Genomic DNA, 18,477 nt, shown 5'->3' with positions numbered 1-18,477 from the left:
CCTGTTTTTTTTTGGGTCACCTTGGGTTGTCCTACTCTCATTGGTCACCTTGTATCCATTATCAGAGCCTTTGCAAATCTGAGCCAGGAAGGTGGCAAGGGGCCCCATCCAGCACACCCAGGGGCCCCACATTCACCCACCTGGCGTGTACATCCTATTGATTCACAGGCAGCCGACATTTGCTTACAATACTTATTCATCTCCTTTTATTTGACTGAGTAACCTGAGCACATTCAAATACCAGGAGGAAGAGGAGGGGGAGGCTGAGCAGGAGGAGGAGGAAGAAGAAGGTAATTACCATCACTAAAGCCCCCGGTCGGTCCCTGCCCTTACCTGAGGTCACGTGACCCCCCCTGCTTGCCGCAGCCAGTCCCCCCCCTCCAGGTGAGACGTCTCCGGGCCGGCAGCGGAGAGCCAGAGAAAAGTTGTCAGACGGGTTGGTCGGGTGTGACTCGGCGTGGAGGGAGGGAAGGAGCCATTGTGAGCATGGACTGACAGAGCCCAGCTGGGATTGACGACTGGATCGGAACCGCCAGAGGAAGAGATCGGCTGGAGAGAAGCGGGGCTCAGCCAGGTAAGACGGATGGGGGGGGGGGGGGGTACACTGGGCTATGTGTCCTCCTGATGGAGAGATCCCACCAGGAGAGGGGTTCAGGATCGGGATGGGGTATGTTCTGAGCTGGTGGAAGCGAAGTCCTGGTCTGGGGGAGGCTGGAGGACATGGTGGGGGGTTCCTGGGTAGGTTCTGATCTGGTGGTGGAAGAAGACAAGGGTTATGAGCTGCCTGAGGTTTGGGGACTTTCTGATCTGGTGGATAAGGCAAGAGTTCTGATCTGGTGGGAGCAAAGCCCTGGTCTGATGAAGGCTTGAGTAGGTGGTGGAGGTTTGGGTATGTTCTGATCTAGAGAAGGCAGGCAAAAGGTTTTGATCTGGTGACAGGCTGAGGTTTGGGGACTTTCGGAGCTGGTGGAGTATGGCAAGAGTTCTGATCTGATTGAGGTTACATAGGTTGGAAAAAAAAGACACAAGTCCATCTAGTTCAACCATAAAAAAAATATATATCATACAATCCCATATACCCAATCCTATACCCACAGTTGATCCAGAGGAAGGCGAAAAGCAGGTGGTTGGGAATATGTTGAACATTATAAAGCAAAGTCCTGGTTTCAGGGAGGCTTGAGGATATGGTGGAGTTTCTGGGTAGGTTCTGATTTGGTGTAGACAGGTAGAGGTTCTGATCTGGTGGAAGAAGGCAAGTGTTCTCAAGCCCGGTGTACACGATGAGATTATTAGACGAATGATCGTCCGTGTTTTTGTTTTTTTTTTTTTTTTCTTTTTGCATGATCGAATCTGAGATTACTAAAGTCATGAAAATTCACGTAGGACAGAATAAAAATTTGGAAGTGATGTTGTGTTGTAATGCATTTGTATTGCATTTTGGAACTACAGATGTACTGATTAAACAAAAATTGTACTATCTAGCATCGTACAAATTTTTTTTATCGTGCATGTCTTATCAAATAGTATCGGATGAACTGTCCTGATCAGATTATCATACGATCGCTCCGAAATCGGTATTTTTCGGACTATTTTCCGATCGTGTGTACCGGGCATTAGCTGGCTGAGATTAGGGGACTTCCTGAGCTGATGGATAAAGCAAAAGTCTTGATCTGGTGAGGTTTGGACGTTCTGATCTGGTGGAGGCTTGGGTATGTTCTGATTTAATGTAGACAGGCAAAAGGTTCTGGCCTGGTGGAAGAAGGCCAAGGTTATGAGCTGGCTGAGGTTTGAGGACTTTCTGAGCTGGTGGAGTACGGAAATAGTTCTGATCTGGTGGAGGTTTGAGAGGTTGGGAACATCCTGAGGAGAAAGGCAAGTGTTTTTCAACTGACCGAGGTTTGGGGACTTTCTGAGCTGGTGGGGTATGGCAAGAGTTCTGATCTGGTCAAGTTTTGGGAATGTTCTGAACTGATTGAAGCTTGGGTAGGTTCTGATCTAGCTGAGACAGATGTATTCTGATCTGAAAAATGCTTGAAAATGTTCTGGTATGGCTGAGACAGGCAAAAATGTTTATCTTGTGGGAGAAGGCAAGGGTTCTCAGCTGGCTGAGGTTTGGGGACTTGCTAAGCTGGTGGAATAAGGCAATATTTTTGATCTGGTCAAGGTTTCGGAGGTTGGGATGCTCTGATCTGGTGAAGGCTTGGGTAGGTTCTGATCTGTGTAAGAAAGGCCAAGGTTCTGATCAAGCTGAGACGGGATGTGTTCTGATCTGGAAGTGGTATAAGTGTGTTCTGATATGGCTGAGACAGGCAAAGGATATGACCTAATTTAATAAGGAAAGGGTTCTCAACCAGCTGAGGTTTTTGGACTTTTTGAGCTGGTGCTGAAATGCAAGGGTTCTGATCTAGTCAAGGTTTGAGATGTTTGAGACATTCTGATCTGGTGAAGGCATGGGTAAGTTCTGGAATTGCTTAGGCAGGCTAAGGTTCTAACATGGCTGAAGTTTGATTGTGTGTTGGTTTTTTTTTGTTTTGTTTTTTTTGGGGGGGGGGGGGGTCTGGTGCAGATTTGGGGGCGCCCTGAGATGGCAGAGGCGCTGGGTGATGTCCTAAGCTGACGAAGGTGCTGAGTGGCATCTTGAGCTGGCGAAGGCAAGGATTTCTACTTGTCTTGGGGCTTCAACCACTCAGTCTGAGGGCTGTCACTGTTCCCTTATAAAGGAGACCTTGCATGGTTCTGTAACAGTATACCCTTCTATGATGACCACAATAAAGCTCCCTTACATTTTGCTGACATATGTAGTGTTTGGTGTGCAGCCAAAATACTATTGTGAGCTCTGGCTTCTGATCCAGCTTGAGTTGTGCTGCGCTCCCCACTGTGTACTGATCATAATCTGAGAGGTATTTCTCTCCTGACTTGAACTATTGGTGGATATAAGACATCCCTCTGTAGAGATTTCACAGTATTGTTGATTTACATAAGGAAGGTCATACGAATCTGCAGGAAAGAGAGTACTTAGGCCCCATTCACATCTAAGGGCAGCGGGAACTTGCATTCCTGCATTTTTGTTTTGTTTTTTTTTTACTACTTTTTTTGTTTTTCTACTCTTTGCACATAGGGCAGCCCATTCACTTGAATGGGCTGCCCTACACACAAGCGCCCCAAAGAAGTTCTAAGGCTGGGTTTCCACGATTGCGACCCCAAAGTCACGCGATTTGCAGTGTGACTTTGCAATGCGATTTTTGATGCGATGTCATGGACTGGTGTGAACCATGGGAGTACAAGTCGCACCAAAGTTGGAACAAAGTAGTACAAAAACCTTTTTTTGGAGTCGCACGGGGACCTTTGAAATACATGGATTTTGACTTGTCATGCGGCTTCACATGTGTCAAGTCGCACCACAGCTCGCAATAGTGGAAACAGAGCCTAAACCTTTTTTTGGCATGGAGTGTGGCACTTTTTTTATACTGAGCATATTTAGTGCATTTACCATGCGGCAAACGCGCACCTGCGGCCCATGCTTAGAGTGCCATTAACAATTAATAGCACATGTGATGATGCATTTGCAGCACATTTGCCAAAATGTGCAAAGCACACGTTTTCTGTGCGGTTTTGTCATGCTTTCGGAAACGCGCTGATGTGTACCGGGCCTGCAGCAGATTTTTCCAGACAGCCCAATCTGTGTTGCTGAAATAGTTCAGCTATTTTACTTTAAACTGGCAAAATGCACAAATGAAATGCAAGTATAGAAACCGTTTTAACTGCCAAAGGATTTGTATTTCCGTCCATCCAGTTCTGAAGTTTTCAAAGCCCAGTCAGTGATTGTACAGTGAATGAGCAGAAGCCGACTGATGAGGTCATCTTTTTGATGACTATTCCTGGATGCACGTGTAAAAACAGGACACCTGAATGTCCACCTGGTGAAATTTACTTAGTTACTCTAGTTGTGTTTAATAATAAATGCAATTAATTGTAACCAATAATTCCTTTTATTTTTTAATTTTATTTTTTTATATCTAAAAAAAGATTTAATTATTATGCATATTTTGTTTCTCTTCCAAAGATGATTCAACAATCTCATTCCATACAAATGTGTCTTTCCTGCACCTGGAAACATTGTTTCAATGGGATCTGACACATTTGTATACATTCTGTAAAGCAAGTTGTGTGGGTTTATGTAATGACTGTGCAGAGATTTGTGATTGAGTAATGACTGCGCATCCGATGTACACTTACCGGCCACTTTATTAGGTACACTGTGCTAGTACCGGGTTGGACCCCCTTTTGCCCTCAGAACTGCCTTAATTCTTCATGGCATAGATTCAACAAGGTGTTGGAAACATTTCTTTTGAGATTTTTGGTCCATAGTGACATAATAGCATCACGCAGTTGCTGCAGATTTGTTGGCTGCACATCCATGATGCGAATCTCCCGTTCCACCACATCCCAAAGGTGCTCTATTGGATGAGATCTGATGACTGTGGAGGCCATTGGAGTACAGGGACCTCATTGTCCAGTGGTGAGATGATTGGAGCTTTGTGACATGGTGTATTATTATCCTGCTGGAAGGAGCCATCAGAAGATGAGTACACTGTAGTCATAAAGGGATGGACATGGTCAGCAACAATACTCAGGTAGGTCGTGGTGTTTAACTGATGCTCAGTTGGTACTAAGGGGCCCAAAGTGTGCCAAGAAAATATCCCCCACACCATTACACCCCCACCAGCCTGAACCGTTGATACAAGGCAGGATGGATCCATGCTTTCATGTTGTTTACACCAAATTCTGACCCGACCATCTGAATGTCGCAGCTGAAATTGAGCCTCATCAGACCAGGCAATGTTTTTCCAATCTTCAATTGTCCAATTTTGGTGAGCCTGTGCGAATTGTAGTCTGTTTCCTGCTGTTAGCTGACAGGAGTGGCACCCGGTGTGGTCTTCTGCTGCCGTAGCCCATCTGCTTCAAGGTTCGATGTGTTGTGCATTCAGAGATGGTATTCTGCATACCTTGGTTTTAACTCGTGGTTGTTTGAGTTACTGTTGCCTTTCTATTATCTCGATCCAGTCTGCCCATTATCCTTTGACATCAACAAGGCATTTTCCTCCACACAACTGCCGCTCACTGGATATTTCCTTTTTTTTTTCCGGACCATTCTCTGTACACCCGAGAGATGGTTGTGCATGAAAATTCCAGTAGATCAGCAGTTTTTGAAATCCTCAGACCAGCCCTTCTGGCACCAACAAGCATACCACGTTCAAAGCCACCTAAATCCCCTTTCTTCCCCATTCTGAGGCTCAGTTTGAATTTCAACAAGTCGTCTTCACCACGTCAAGATTTCTAAAATGTGTTGAGTTGCTGTCATGTGATTGGCTGATTAGCAATTTGTGTTCCAGAGCAATTGAACAGGTGTACCTAATAAAGTGGCCGGTGAGTGTAGATATACTGTGTGTGTATACACCGATCAGCCATAAAAATAGAAGACTGACGGGTAAAGTGAATAGCATTGATTATCTCATTACTATGGCATCTGAAAGTCATTTGGATATTTTAAGCAGTAAGTAAACATGTTGTCCCTAAAGCTGGTGTCGAAAGCAGAAAAAAATGTTATTGCAGTTTTTGTGTGGGCACAGACTGGTCAGGGTGGTCCATGCTGACCCGTGTCCACAGCCAAAAGCAATGGCACATGACCATCATAACTGGACCACAAAGCAATGGCAGGAGGGGGCCTGATCTGATGGATCACATTTTTCTTTTACATCATTTGGACAGCCGAGGGTGTGTGTCACTTACCTGGTGAAGAGGTGGCACCAGGATGCAGAATGGGAAGAAGACAAGCTGGCAGGGGCAGTGTGATGCTTTGGGCAATATTCTGCTAGGAAACCTTGGGTCCCACCATTCATGTTGATGTTCCTTTTGACATGTATCGCCTACCTAAAACATTGTTGCTGAATAAGTAGACTCCTTCATGGAAACCGTATTCACTGATGGCTGTGGCCTCTTTCAGCAGGATAATGCCACACTGCAAAAATGGTTCAATAATGGTTTGAGGAAGTCAACGAGTTTGAGGTGTTGACTTGGCCTCAATTCTTAAGGTCTCAGGTCAATTGAACATTTGTGAGATGTCCTGGACATACAAGTTAAGGCTGATTGTGTGTGTAATATATATATATAATTTTTTTTTTTTACATCTACACAGACCACATTCTTGGTCTGCCCCTAATCGTTTCCTAATAAGCTAACGTGATGACCTTATTTCCACTAATGATGGGGGAAAATGTGTATGTCCAGTAATACAAGGAAACCCATCTCTTTTCTCTATATAGGCACAGGCCTGCCTTGTTTAATGATAAATCTGGCCCTATCGCCACTTGTTTTGTTTGCTGATCCAACTCCCCTTGGGGTCTACTCTACACATTCTGGGCATTTTTATAAATGAACTCTGGTCTAAGCAGTATACTTTCTATAGATCCCAAATGGAACTGTTTATCCCTCCTAAGTTAGGGCTGCCACCTGTCCATGATTCACCCGGACAGTCTGGGTTTTGGTCCGCCTGAAACCCGGACACATTATTCAGACAGGAATGTGGCTCAGAAAAGGGCCTGACAGGAGGGTGAGGGGGCATTATGTTGCCACATTACTATTCTTTCGAGTGCCCAAAGGTGCCCCAGGTCTTTTGCAATCCTATAGTGTAGACCAAAAAAAAAGACTGTGTGCTTCTAAAATGTTCAGCTTGAAGAAAAAAAAAGTGGCAACCCTACTCTAAGCATAACCTGGTAACACATTTTTGTTTTTGCAAAGGACTTTGAGGGGTTCAGTTAGACGGGCAATGCCATATTGATTTAAATGGTCAGGCAATCATATAGGATCTGGCAGAGGTGTTGGGAGTAGAGAACTGACCGAGCAGAAATACACATTTACCTTTTCTATTTAGTTGTCTGCTGACACTTGTTGTGGATTAGCGCACACGGCTTATTTTTCGTATTGTCGTGTTACTAAAATAGCCAAATTATGCTGTGCATAGGGAACAATGGAGTAAAGCATGTGGGAGCGAATAATCTCTGATCACCAAGCAATGCTCTAAGGCTCCATTCACACTAATGTGTTTTTTTTTTTTTTTGTTTTTTTTTTTTTTTTATGCATTTTGCAGAAATGCATGGGAATTTTTTAACATGGGTTCCTATGGACATTAATGCATTTTTGTGCCTCTGCGTTTTTGGAAAGGGTCAGGGACTTTTTTTTTTTTTTTTTTTTTTTCATGCAAAATGCAGCGTTTTGCATGTAATAGAATTCAATGGACCAGCATCAAAAACGCAAGTACAGCTTTTTTGCAGTGTTTTTGACGCGTTTTGTGTTTTTTTTTTTTTTTTTTTTTTTTTTTACACTGTATACAGTATAAAAAAAAAAAAAAAAAGCGAAACTCGTCAAAAACGCTGTTCAAAAATGCGGAAAGCACCGAAAAAAACACTGCAGAAACGCTCAAAGGCAACATGCATAGATGTGAATCGAGCCTTAGGCCTGGTTCACACCTATGCAGGTTGCAGTTTCCATTTTTCAGTACAGGTTTTTGATCCAATAAAGTCTATGGAACCAAACACTAGAAAAGTCCCTGGCCCATAAAAAGCACAGATGTGAACTACAGCCATAGGAAACCATGTTAAATGGACTGTAGTGTTTTTCTGCAAAACTGAAAATGCGCGAAAAATGCGGAGGTGTGAACCAAGCCTTAGGCCTGATCCACACCTATGCATTTTTAGTGCTTTTTGCAATTTGCAGATTTGCACTACAGAACGTGTTCCATAGGAAACCATGTTAAATGGACTATAGTGGAAATCTGCCAAAAGCGCTAAAAATGCATCACTATATATGTGCAGCAGTCGTGAACGACTAATCGAGCGAACACAAATCACCTGTGTTTGCCCAGTCCTACACTTGAAAATTATCCTTTTGCTGGCCATACACTATACGAAAAATAGGCCGAAATTCGGTCATTTGGCCAGTTCGTTTGTTTTTTGGCCAGTTAATGGGCACAATTGAAAATCATTGGGACATTTTTGAGCCAAAAAAAAATGGACAAGTTTGGAAATTAACGAATGATAGATTGAAAGGTTAATGTGTTTGTACTAGGAATATGTAAAAAAAAAAAAAAAAACAAAAAATGGATTAATTTATGTTCACTGAACGATTTATCGGTCATTACATGATGGCACTATCGTTTGCTCTCACGGACGAAGGTTCGTTTTTTTAAAATGGGTTCGGCCGTTTTTAAAAATTTTTTTTTTGTATAGTGTATGGTCAATACACAATGATGAGAAAATCGGACAAATGATCACCCTGGTGGTTTTTTTTTTTTTTTTTTTTTTTTTTTCTTTGCAAGTTCGTCTCGTATCGAAAAACCAGTAGGTCACTAAGATTAGGAAAAATCCTATACTACTTCGGAAGTGATGTATTCTTTTTTGTGGTCTTGGTCACACAGTTTAATTTTTTTTTTTTTTTTTTTTTTTGGTCAAAGCTTAAAGTGATTGTAAAGGCTCGTTGTTTGTTATTTTAAATAATAATAATAATAAAAAAAATTGTTATACTTGCCTCCACTGTGCAGTTCATTTTGCACAGAGTGGCCCCGATCCTCCTCCTCTGGGGTCCTTCGGCGGCTCCTCATCACATCAGATAACCCCTTAGTAGAAGCGCTCTCCCAGGGGATTACCTTACGGGCACGCTCCCGAGTCCAGCATTTGGCGTCCATAGACACGAATGCCTGACTCGGGCCCCCCCCCCCCCCCCCCCCGGCAGCCATGTCATTGGATTTGATTGACAGCAGCGGGAGCCAGTAGCTGCGCTGCTATCAATTTATCCAATCAGGAGCTGGGACCCCGTGCAGAGAGGGACAGCACATTTCCGGCGTGGGAATTACAGGGCTTGGGTAAGTAAAACAGGGGGGTTTGGGGGGCCGGTCACTGCCAGAAGTTTTTCCACCTTAGTGCATAGGATGCATTAAGGTGAAAAAACATGAGGGTTTACAACCCCTTTTAATTGAACAAGCCGAATTTAGAAGCTGGCTACCATGCATATCTGCACCAGTTTTAGTAAATCTCCCCCACGGTGTACTAACTGTATGTGCTGGTGTTTTGTCACATATGGCGACCCATCACATTTGGCTACGGAAGTGACGATCCGCTGAGACATTTCGCACTGCGCATGCGTAACTTGCCGATATGCGTTCCAAAAGTTTTTACGACAATACGGAGTAGTGAAACCGTCAGATAATTTAATGGAAGTGACGTTACAGACAAGCTCTTCTTCTGTATAATTGATTGTAAGGCACCACTTTGCAACAGGGCCCCTCACGGGCATGCTTCGGGCACGGCCTCACTTCGCTTAGCATAATTATAATCTAACTCTATGTCCACTTGAATGGTGGGGCTTGAACCTGGACTTAGGGGTGAAGCCACATAATAACTGAGCAAGCGCAGTTTAACGTCACTTCCGTCACACTATCTGACGGTTTTAGTGTGCTGTTTTGTCGTAAAAGTGTTGGAATGCATATGTCGGCGTCGCGCATGCGCACGCCAGCGTGTAGCCAAATGTGATGGGTCACCATATGTGACGATACACCGGCTCTGGCAGTGGTGTGTGTGTGTGTGTGTTTTTTTTCCAACTTTTTTGAAGTTTGTTGCTTTGCGGTAAAGACAGACTTGCTGTGGTGTGAAACAATCGTTTTTTGTGTGCCCTAGTTGTGAGCCAGATTTTTAAAATTTTTTTTGCGTGGAAAAATGCGGGTAAACAAGCTCTAATCACTACCAATGTTTTTGCACCCTGAGGGTTATTCCTGTGCTCAACTTAAAAATCAAAACTTGGGTTGGACTGTTTGGGGCTTCTAGAACAAGGTGTGTGTGTGTGTGTGTGTGTGTGGGTTGTGTTTTTTTTTTTTTTTTTTTTTTTTTTTTTTTTGGTTTTTTTTTTTTTTTTTTTTTTTTAAAATGCCTGATGAGGGCACATCCTTATACCTTCCTGTGCCCGTGCTCCCACATGAGCCTCACCAGACTGCGCTGTCCTCTGAAGCTCCATTCTGTCAGCAGGAGCCATTTAGGGTAGTAAACATTTTAGTGTAAGGGCTTATAGTGAAGGGCCACCCTGAAAAAAAAAAAAAATTGCATCCTAAAAAAATTTAAAAAAAGCATTTGAAGAAAAAAATTTTTTAAACTTACCTGAACCCTTGTTGCTAGGCAGTCTTCCTAATCTGCCTCTTCCTATTTTGCGGCGTGTCCTGTTTCTCGGTGGGCAGCCCCGTTGCCTTCTGGAAACTGTGTGTGTTCCCAGAAAATCACAGGGCCATTCAGAGCGCCGCGCCACTCGTGTGTGCGCAGTAGGAAACTAGCACACAGCACTTTCCCTTAGTTAGGATGGCGATGCCAGGACCCGAAAGCCGAGGGACGGGTCGGCCTCGGGCAGCCAACATCGCGGACACCCAAGACAGGTAAGTACTTATTTAAAGTCAGCTGCTACAGTGTTTGTAGCTGCTGACTTAAAAAAAAAAAAAATTTCGCTGGCCCGTATCCCGCTTTATTAAAAAATAAATAAATTAAAAAAAAAAAAAAAGCCGGCCATAGATGGATCCAAATTTTGGACAGTTCAGCAGGGACCAGCTGAATTTCAATCCATCTATGGGCAGTCTGGTTGCACTGCAGTTGATCCATCAATCAAATTCAGTACTGTGTGTGTTTTATTTAGTTTATTTTTATTTATTTTTAGATCACTGCCAGCAGCTATAGCCGCTAGCATTAATCATTGTGTTCTGCTGGCTGGGAAGGCTCCCCGCTCTCAGAATACAAAAGCTCTGGAGGACGGATTCCCTCATCAACACTGACTGTGGAAATGGGGAAATCTAGCAATTTTTCTTTTGCGCAAACCGTGGTTAAAGGAATGAAAATTGCATAATGCGTGGCCTGGTTAAAATTCCGCTTTTAAAAGTAGAGTGTATAGTTTTGTATGCATCTAAACGTAGCACTTTAGCAATTGGTGGAGCCCTATACGCCGCTGCGTGTGCAAACTGAAATGTGCTTCTCGTTTGGCGGCATGCGAAAAAAAGTACTGTGGGATTTATGCATGTACACGTGTCAAGTAAATAGGATTGTACATGACTAAGGACTCATTCAGATGGGCGCTGAGCCGCTTTTGGTTACTTCTGCATCCACCTCGGAGCTGCATGCAGGCAGCCCATGGATGTGGATGCAGCGGCTGCATGGACAGTCACATATCAAAATTTGATGTGCTGGATGCGGATGCACAGATCCAAACGCAGACGCTGTGAAAGGCGGATGCAGCAAAAAGCGGATCTGAACAGAAGACGCACAGCTCTCCTCTGAATGAACCCTAAACGTGAGTATTTTAGGTGCAAACTTTATGTAGGGTCTTATGCTAGCTCTGCCAGCAAGAACCTGTGTTGTGTGCAGAGAATGCATATATGCCTGTGTGAATGAAGCCTAATGGCTCATATATGGGTGTACAATAAGCTGCGTTCAGATCCGTAATGTATACCGATCAAATCACAGCAGTATTGTATTCTATGGGCCGTTCACACTGCTCCATTTTGCTCCACAGCAACTTTAAAGAAAAGAAAATTTTGTGTTCCAGGTCTGATTTGGACTTTATTTTACACTGTACACATAGAAACCTTTGCACTAATGTTTACATGCGTACATCATAAACAGACTAAACGGTGCAGAACGAAACATTTGTTTCCATTTGCTGTTTACATACATTTGTTTTTAGTTGAATTAAGTTATTCCAATTGATTAGAATTTTTTAAAATTTAATTTGAATCGAATTCCATCCAAATTTATTCTGTTCGAAATTCGAATTTTGGAAGATGGGTATATTCTTTCTTTCCTTTCTATTCTACTGTGTTGTGGTTTTTTTTTTTGTTTTTTGTTTTTTTTTTTTTTTTCTTCTGTTATAATTTTTTTTTTTTTTTTCACTTTCTATTCTGTTCTTTCTTTTTCTATTATAGTCTATTCGAATTTTGGAAAACTGTTATTCTTTCTATTCTATTCAAATTTATTCTATTGTAAATGCGAATTTTAGAAGAGAAATGCACTGAAACTTCAGCTGCCAAAACAGTTCAGCTGAAAATGGTTGTTTTTGGCATTCGGCCGATAAGAGATAAAGTTGTTGATAATGGCACCGAAAACGCACAATTTTACCGCGATTTTACTGTGCTTATGGTGTTTTTATTTTTTTCATAGGTCACGTGACTCAAAAACCACATCAAAAATGAAACGGGTGCGTTAATGATGGGTTCTTGCTGCGTTTTCAATGTGTTTGTTTTTTTTTTTTTTTTTTTTTTTTTTTTTTTTTGTTCAGAAAAAAAAAATGCAGCAAGCAAGATTTTTTTTTTTTTTTTTTTTTTTTTTTGTAATCTTTATTTTTATTTTATATAATAAGAAAAAGAACATACATACATATAATCTATGGTCATTCTTACCACAGAACATTGCATTTTTCCAGTGTAGACCAATATGTTGGTACAAAAACAAGATTTATAACAAATTGTAATACGTAGGGGTAAGGGCGGGAGGGGAAAGGGGGGAGAGGGATTAAATCATCTCCGAACTTTATTACATTGCTAAACAGTCATATTGAGTCCTAAGAGGGGGCCCCGCCGTATCAGCTTGGCCGGACCTATCCCCCTCAGCCCTCCATTTTAGTACAGGAGGGAGGGGCCTCTTTTTTATTCAGTGCCCTAGGATGCCCACCGGGCGGATTCCCCGGAAGGGGGGCCATAGGCCTCCAACTAACCTTCGCCTAAGGGGAGCGCCCCCTGGGCATCCACTGGGTCAGTGCGGACATAGAGGTGCCTACGTTGCCAGGCAGAGCCCCTGACCAATACGTCTAAACAAGTAACAACTCTATTATTTAATAAAGGAGATACAAAACTTGTCTGTAGTCGCTAGCGACAGCAAGCAAGATTTTTAATACCGCACCGGAAGTGCAACGGACCAGTGTGAAGACATCCATAGAATTTTTAAAGGGATACGTTTTTCTTAAAGCTTTTCTTGCGCTTAAAGAGGAGTTCCACCCGGGGGGTCCAGTAAAAAAAAAAAAAAAAAAAAAAATTAAAAGTCAGCAGCTACAAATACTGCAGCTGCTGACTTTTAATTGGACACTTACCTGTCCCAGGGTCCAGCGATGCGGGGGATCGAAGCCCCGCTCGTCTCCCCCTCCGTTCAGCGGTGCCGGCATTGCAACTGTGGGTGCCGGGCTGTGGCTTCACAGCCTGCCACCCACTGCCCATGCGTGAGCGGCGCCGCGCGCCGTGATTGGCCGCTCAGTCACGTGGGACCTGTAATGGGTCCCAGATGATTGACAGGAGGGAGGGAGCAGAGCTGAGCCCTTCCTGTGCCGAGGGGGAAGTGATGTCACCAGCCCAGGCACTGGAAGGGGCAGACTACGAGGGACCACCTAGCAACAGGCATTTAGAGGTGAGTTTAAAAAAAAAAAAAATATCCAAATGTTTTGTTTTTTAGGATTTTTCATGTATTTTTGTTTTTTTGGGTGGAACCCCACTTTAAGGTGCCAATAATAGCTGACGATAGTTTTTCATATTCATTTAAATTGATGATAATTTTAAAAAAAGTTGTGTATGTATGTATATATGTATGTGTATATATATATATATATATATATATATATATATATATATATATATATATATATATATATATATATATAATATACCTTTTTAAACTGTCTTTTTTTTTTTTTTTTTTTTTTTGGCCAAGTGTATCCTGCATTGTCTGTTTCGGCACCAAAATTTCCATGAGCTGCACCTCTAATTCTTAAAAAAAAAAAAAAACAAATATATCAAACATTCTTATGACAATCTTCCTGATATTCCTTCTCCCCCCACCCCTCTCCCTTCACTTCCCCATCTCCTTAGTTTTATTCCTTCTCCCTCTCCCTTTTTATTTTCTATTCTATTCCTTTTATCTTCTATTTTATTCCCTTCGTGTATTCGAATTTGATTCAAATTTCACCTGAAATTTGGATTTGTTCTGATTCATTACTATTGTAATTCGGATACATCAAAATTTCAGAATAATGAAAAATGTGTCCGCATTTCAATTCGGTACAAAACGACCCACACATGTCTAAAACAGACCCTATGGGCTGCTGCCTAGCAGATTCAGAGCTTACCTGTAGATCTCAGCAATGTGCAAGTGGCAGCGCAGGAGCAGAACGACCTCCAATCTTCAGTCATTCTCAGTCCAAAGTCATTCTGTGCCTGCGCCACCACCGCATGACTGATTCACTCTCAGGGAAGATGTAAACATTGATGTGCAATCAGCGGCAGCAACTGAGGCACAAAATGTACAAATCTATATAAATAAAATCTCTACTCTTACCATAAAGTGATATTAAAGTCTTGTGTTTTTAAACAAAAAAAATAATAAACCTGTTATACTTGCCTGCTCTGTGCATAGGTTTTGCACAGAGCAACTCCGATCCTCCTCTTCCCAGGTCCCTCGCCGGCGCTCCTGACCCCTCCCTGCTGCGTAGTGCCCCCACAGCAAGCAGCTTGCTATGGGTGCACCCGAGCCGAGCCCCTGGTTCTGTGTGTCCATTCAGACATGAAGCCATCGCTAAGCCCCGCCCCTTCTCTCCTCATTTGCTCACTGGCTTTATATGACAGTAATGGGAGCCAATGGCACCCGCTGCTGTCTCAGCCAATGAGGAGGAAGGGTCCCCGTACTTTGTGGCTCTTGTGCACATTTCTGGATTGAGATGGGCTCAGGTAAGGGTTAGGGGGGCTGAGGGGAGCTGCTGCACAAAGGTTTTTTTATACAAGAATAAAAAAAAACTTCTGCCTTTAGAACCACTGTAACCTAGCTTTGTACAGCTGTTTATAGCTACATTTACACTGCTGCAGCCCTGCTGTGTGCAGTCTTAAAGTATATGTGAACCCTAACCCTGTAAAACAACCCATTCAGTTTAAATATAAATAACAGGCAAAAAATTTTATGTTTACATAAAAAAATATTATAAATACTTTTTTTTTTTTTTGCAGTTTGCAGTCTCTGACCATGTCTTGTATTGTGTCCTCGGTCTCTGACCATGTCTTGTATCGTGTCCTCGGTCTCTGACCGTCTCTTGTATCGTGTCCTCGGTCTCTGACCGTCTCTTGTATCGTGTCCTCGGTCTCTGACCGTCTCTTGTATCGTGTCCTCGGTCTCTGACCGTCTCTTGTATCGTGTCCTCGGTCTCTGACCGTCTCTTGTATCGTGTCCTCGGTCTCTGACCGTCTCTTGTATCGTGTCCTCGGTCTCTGACCGTCTCTTGTATCGTGTCCTCGGTCTCTGACCGTCTCTTGTATCGTGTCCTCGGTCTCTGACCGTCTCTTGTATCGTGTCCTCGGTCTCTGACCGTCTCTTGTATCGTGTCCTCGGTCTCTGACCGTCTCTTGTATCGTGTCCTCGGTCTCTGACCGTCTCTTGTATCGTGTCCTCGGTCTCTGACCGTCTCTTGTATCGTGTCCTCGGTCTCTGACCGTCTCTTGTATCGTGTCCTCGGTCTCTGACCGTCTCTTGTATCGTGTCCTCGGTCTCTGACCGTCTCTTGTATCGTGTCCTCGGTCTCTGACCGTCTCTTGTATCGTGTCCTCGGTCTCTGACCGTCTCTTGTATCGTGTCCTCGGTCTCTGACCGTCTCTTGTATCGTGTCCTCGGTCTCTGACCGTCTCTTGTATCGTGTCCTCGGTCTCTGACCGTCTCTTGTATCGTGTCCTCGGTCTCTGACCGTCTCTTGTATCGTGTCCTCGGTCTCTGACCGTCTCTTGTATCGTGTCCTCGGTCTCTGACCGTCTCTTGTATCGTGTCCTCGGTCTCTGACCGTCTCTTGTATCGTGTCCTCGGTCTCTGACCACCTCTTGTATCGTGTCCTCGGTCTCTGACTTAAACACACTGCTAATAGCATTGGTAAAATTTCCATTTGGTGCACCTCTAGCAGACATGATACAGGAGATGGTCCGAGACTGCTGAAATGATACAAGAGATGAATGCAGCCTTGCCAGTGTCTGGATCAGAGCGGCGATCTGCTGTTTCACGGAGCTAGGTTTGAATTGTCTGGGCCGCAGTAACAATGTCCCGCCTCCTGTGATCATGTCACACTGACTCAATGTCCCGGCATTGGATCAGTGTGTCGTCTATCACAGGAGGCGGGACATTGTTAGTGCGGCCCGGACAATTCAAACCTAGCTCCGTGACACCTGGAGATTGCAGCTCTGTGAGAGGAAGGAGGAGAGAGGGGAGGATTCTGAGCCACCAGGATGACACCCCTTCAACAGGCGGCACCCAGGGGGACCCCACCCCCTTTTTTGCTCCATTATCGGCACTTTTTCTCTTTCGGCCCTATGCCGAAAACAGTTTTTGGCCGGTATGTTTCGCTGGCTGAAATTTTGGTGCACCACTACCTTTTTTTTCTTTTGCCCCATAATATTTATTATTATTGTATTATTAATAATAATTCTTTTTTTTTTTTTGAAGTGATCGCATTTCCTCTGTCCTCAGCTGCATATGGAGCTGGTAGAGTGGAAACAGCAGTACACTGGTCTTCCCAGTGAATGGCTGTGCAGGGGGGGAGGGGCTGGGTAGCTATATCAGCACAGGTCTGATCATTGGAGACCTTTTTGCATTTTTCCCGGTGTTTATGCTTTAAATCCCTTTTACTCGCCTTTTTTGTTTGTTTTTGCAGATGTGCATGAACACTTTTTAAATGTTGCTTTAGTTTATCTTGTATCAAAAAAAAAACAAAAAAACACACAGTAACTTTTTTTTTTTTTTTTTTTTTTTTTTTTTAACTTATTTGTTAAGAAAAACGTCACTGTATTTTACCATAAGCCTCAATGGAAGGAATAGTGCCTCATCAATGGTGTCAGTGGGGAGGAATGGTGCCACAAGTGCTGGATAAAGGCAAGAAAAGGGCCACATCTGGCTCCTGGGCTGCAATTTGGAGACCACTGGTGTAGAAGATTAAGAACATAAATGTGATGCAGCTAGCTATTGGATTTTATTGTTATAAAGCCAGTCTCTGCGGGTCACACACATGTATTATAAAATGCTGAAATTTTATTTCATAGTTTTAGTGTGTGTGCGCACTTCTTTTTCTTTCTTTCTTTTTCTTTTTCCATGTGACCTCAAAATCTTCAAGGTGTGTTTTTTAAGATGGTCAGATGAGACTAAAATTGAATTACCGCATATACTTGAGTATAAGTCGACCCGAATATAAGCCGAGGCACCTAATTTTACCACAAAAACCTGGGAAAACTTATTGACTCAAGTATAAGCCTAGGGTGAGACATGCGCAGATACTGTGAGTGGAAAAGAGGGTCAACTGTGCCCATTTGCAGCCTCACTGTGCCCATTTGCAATCATAGGTCCCCCGAACTTCAAACTCGGTAGTTGAGGGTTCCTAGATGCCCCCTAGCTGCAGCCAAAATTTGGGGTCTCTGGACCCAAAGGGTCCCGAAATGACATTGCTACAGATGGACATAGTTGACCGACCGGATTTGGGGCCCCGTATCTTGGGGCCACTTAGAGCTAGGCACCCCAAAGTTGGTGTGCAAACCCAATGGCACTAGCACTACAACATATCCAAAGCTGGCATTCCTAGCACCAAGTGGCCCCAAGATATGGGGCCCCAAATTCAGTTCAGGAAATGTCAAGCACTTTTCTGCAGCAGAGAATGACATTTTCCGAACCAAATTTGGGGCCCCGTATCTCGGGGCCACTTGGTGCTAGGAACCCTAGCTTTGGTTATGTTGTGGTACTAGTTCCACTGGGTTTGCACACCAAATTTGGGGTTCCTAGCACCGTGGCCCTGAGATACGGGGTCCCAAATTCGCTTTGGAAAATTTAAATTTTTTGCTGCAGAAAAGTGCTTGACTTGAGTATAAGCCGAGGGGGCACTTTCAGCACAAAAAAATGTGCTGAAAAACTTGGCTTATACTCGAGTATATACAGTATTTGGCCTCAACACCAAACGATATGTCTGGCGGAAATCCAATACAGCTCACCATCCAAATAACACCATTCCTATAGTAAAGCATGGAGGTGGTAATATCCTGTTATGGGGGTGTTTCTCTGTTTATTGAGGAAAATTATTGAGGAAAATCTGCTGCCATCTGCCAGAAAGTTGTCAATGGGAAGAAGGTTTACCTTCCAACATGACAATGATCCAAAGCACACAGCAAAAATGACCACACAGTGGTTGAAGGAGAAAAAGGTGAATGTCCTTAAATGCCGTAACTCAGGAGACGAACAGCTCCACTGGGAAAACCAGTCTCAAACTCAAAAAATTCCTGACCAAAAGAAAAGGGGTGGGGGAGAGGGGGGAAAAGAGAATGCCAAAAATAGGAGACCACCCTGACTCCAAAACAGTATTGACAGAGAGGGTTCCACCGCTCAGGTAGGCTCAAATCAGCGGGAA

General features: G+C 43.5%; 1 protein-coding gene across 1 annotated transcript in view; it reads left to right on the top strand.

Annotated features, from left to right (window-relative positions):
* Positions 1 to 237: 237 nt before the first annotated feature.
* Positions 238 to 18,477, top strand: part of LOC141132186 (phospholipid-transporting ATPase IC-like) — a 148,056-nt gene continuing 129,816 nt past the window's right edge. Inside the window, exon 1 of the mRNA XM_073620300.1 lies at positions 238 to 574. The gene's annotated coding sequence lies outside the window, so the exon portion shown is untranslated. The remainder of the gene's footprint in view (positions 575 to 18,477) is intronic.

The sequence above is a fragment of the Aquarana catesbeiana genome, linkage group LG01 (assembly GCF_042186555.1).
Source record: "Aquarana catesbeiana isolate 2022-GZ linkage group LG01, ASM4218655v1, whole genome shotgun sequence".
Lineage (NCBI taxonomy): Eukaryota > Metazoa > Chordata > Amphibia > Anura > Ranidae > Aquarana > Aquarana catesbeiana.
The sequence above is the reverse complement of the archived record's forward strand: the minus strand, read 5'-3'. Positions and strand labels throughout refer to the sequence as shown.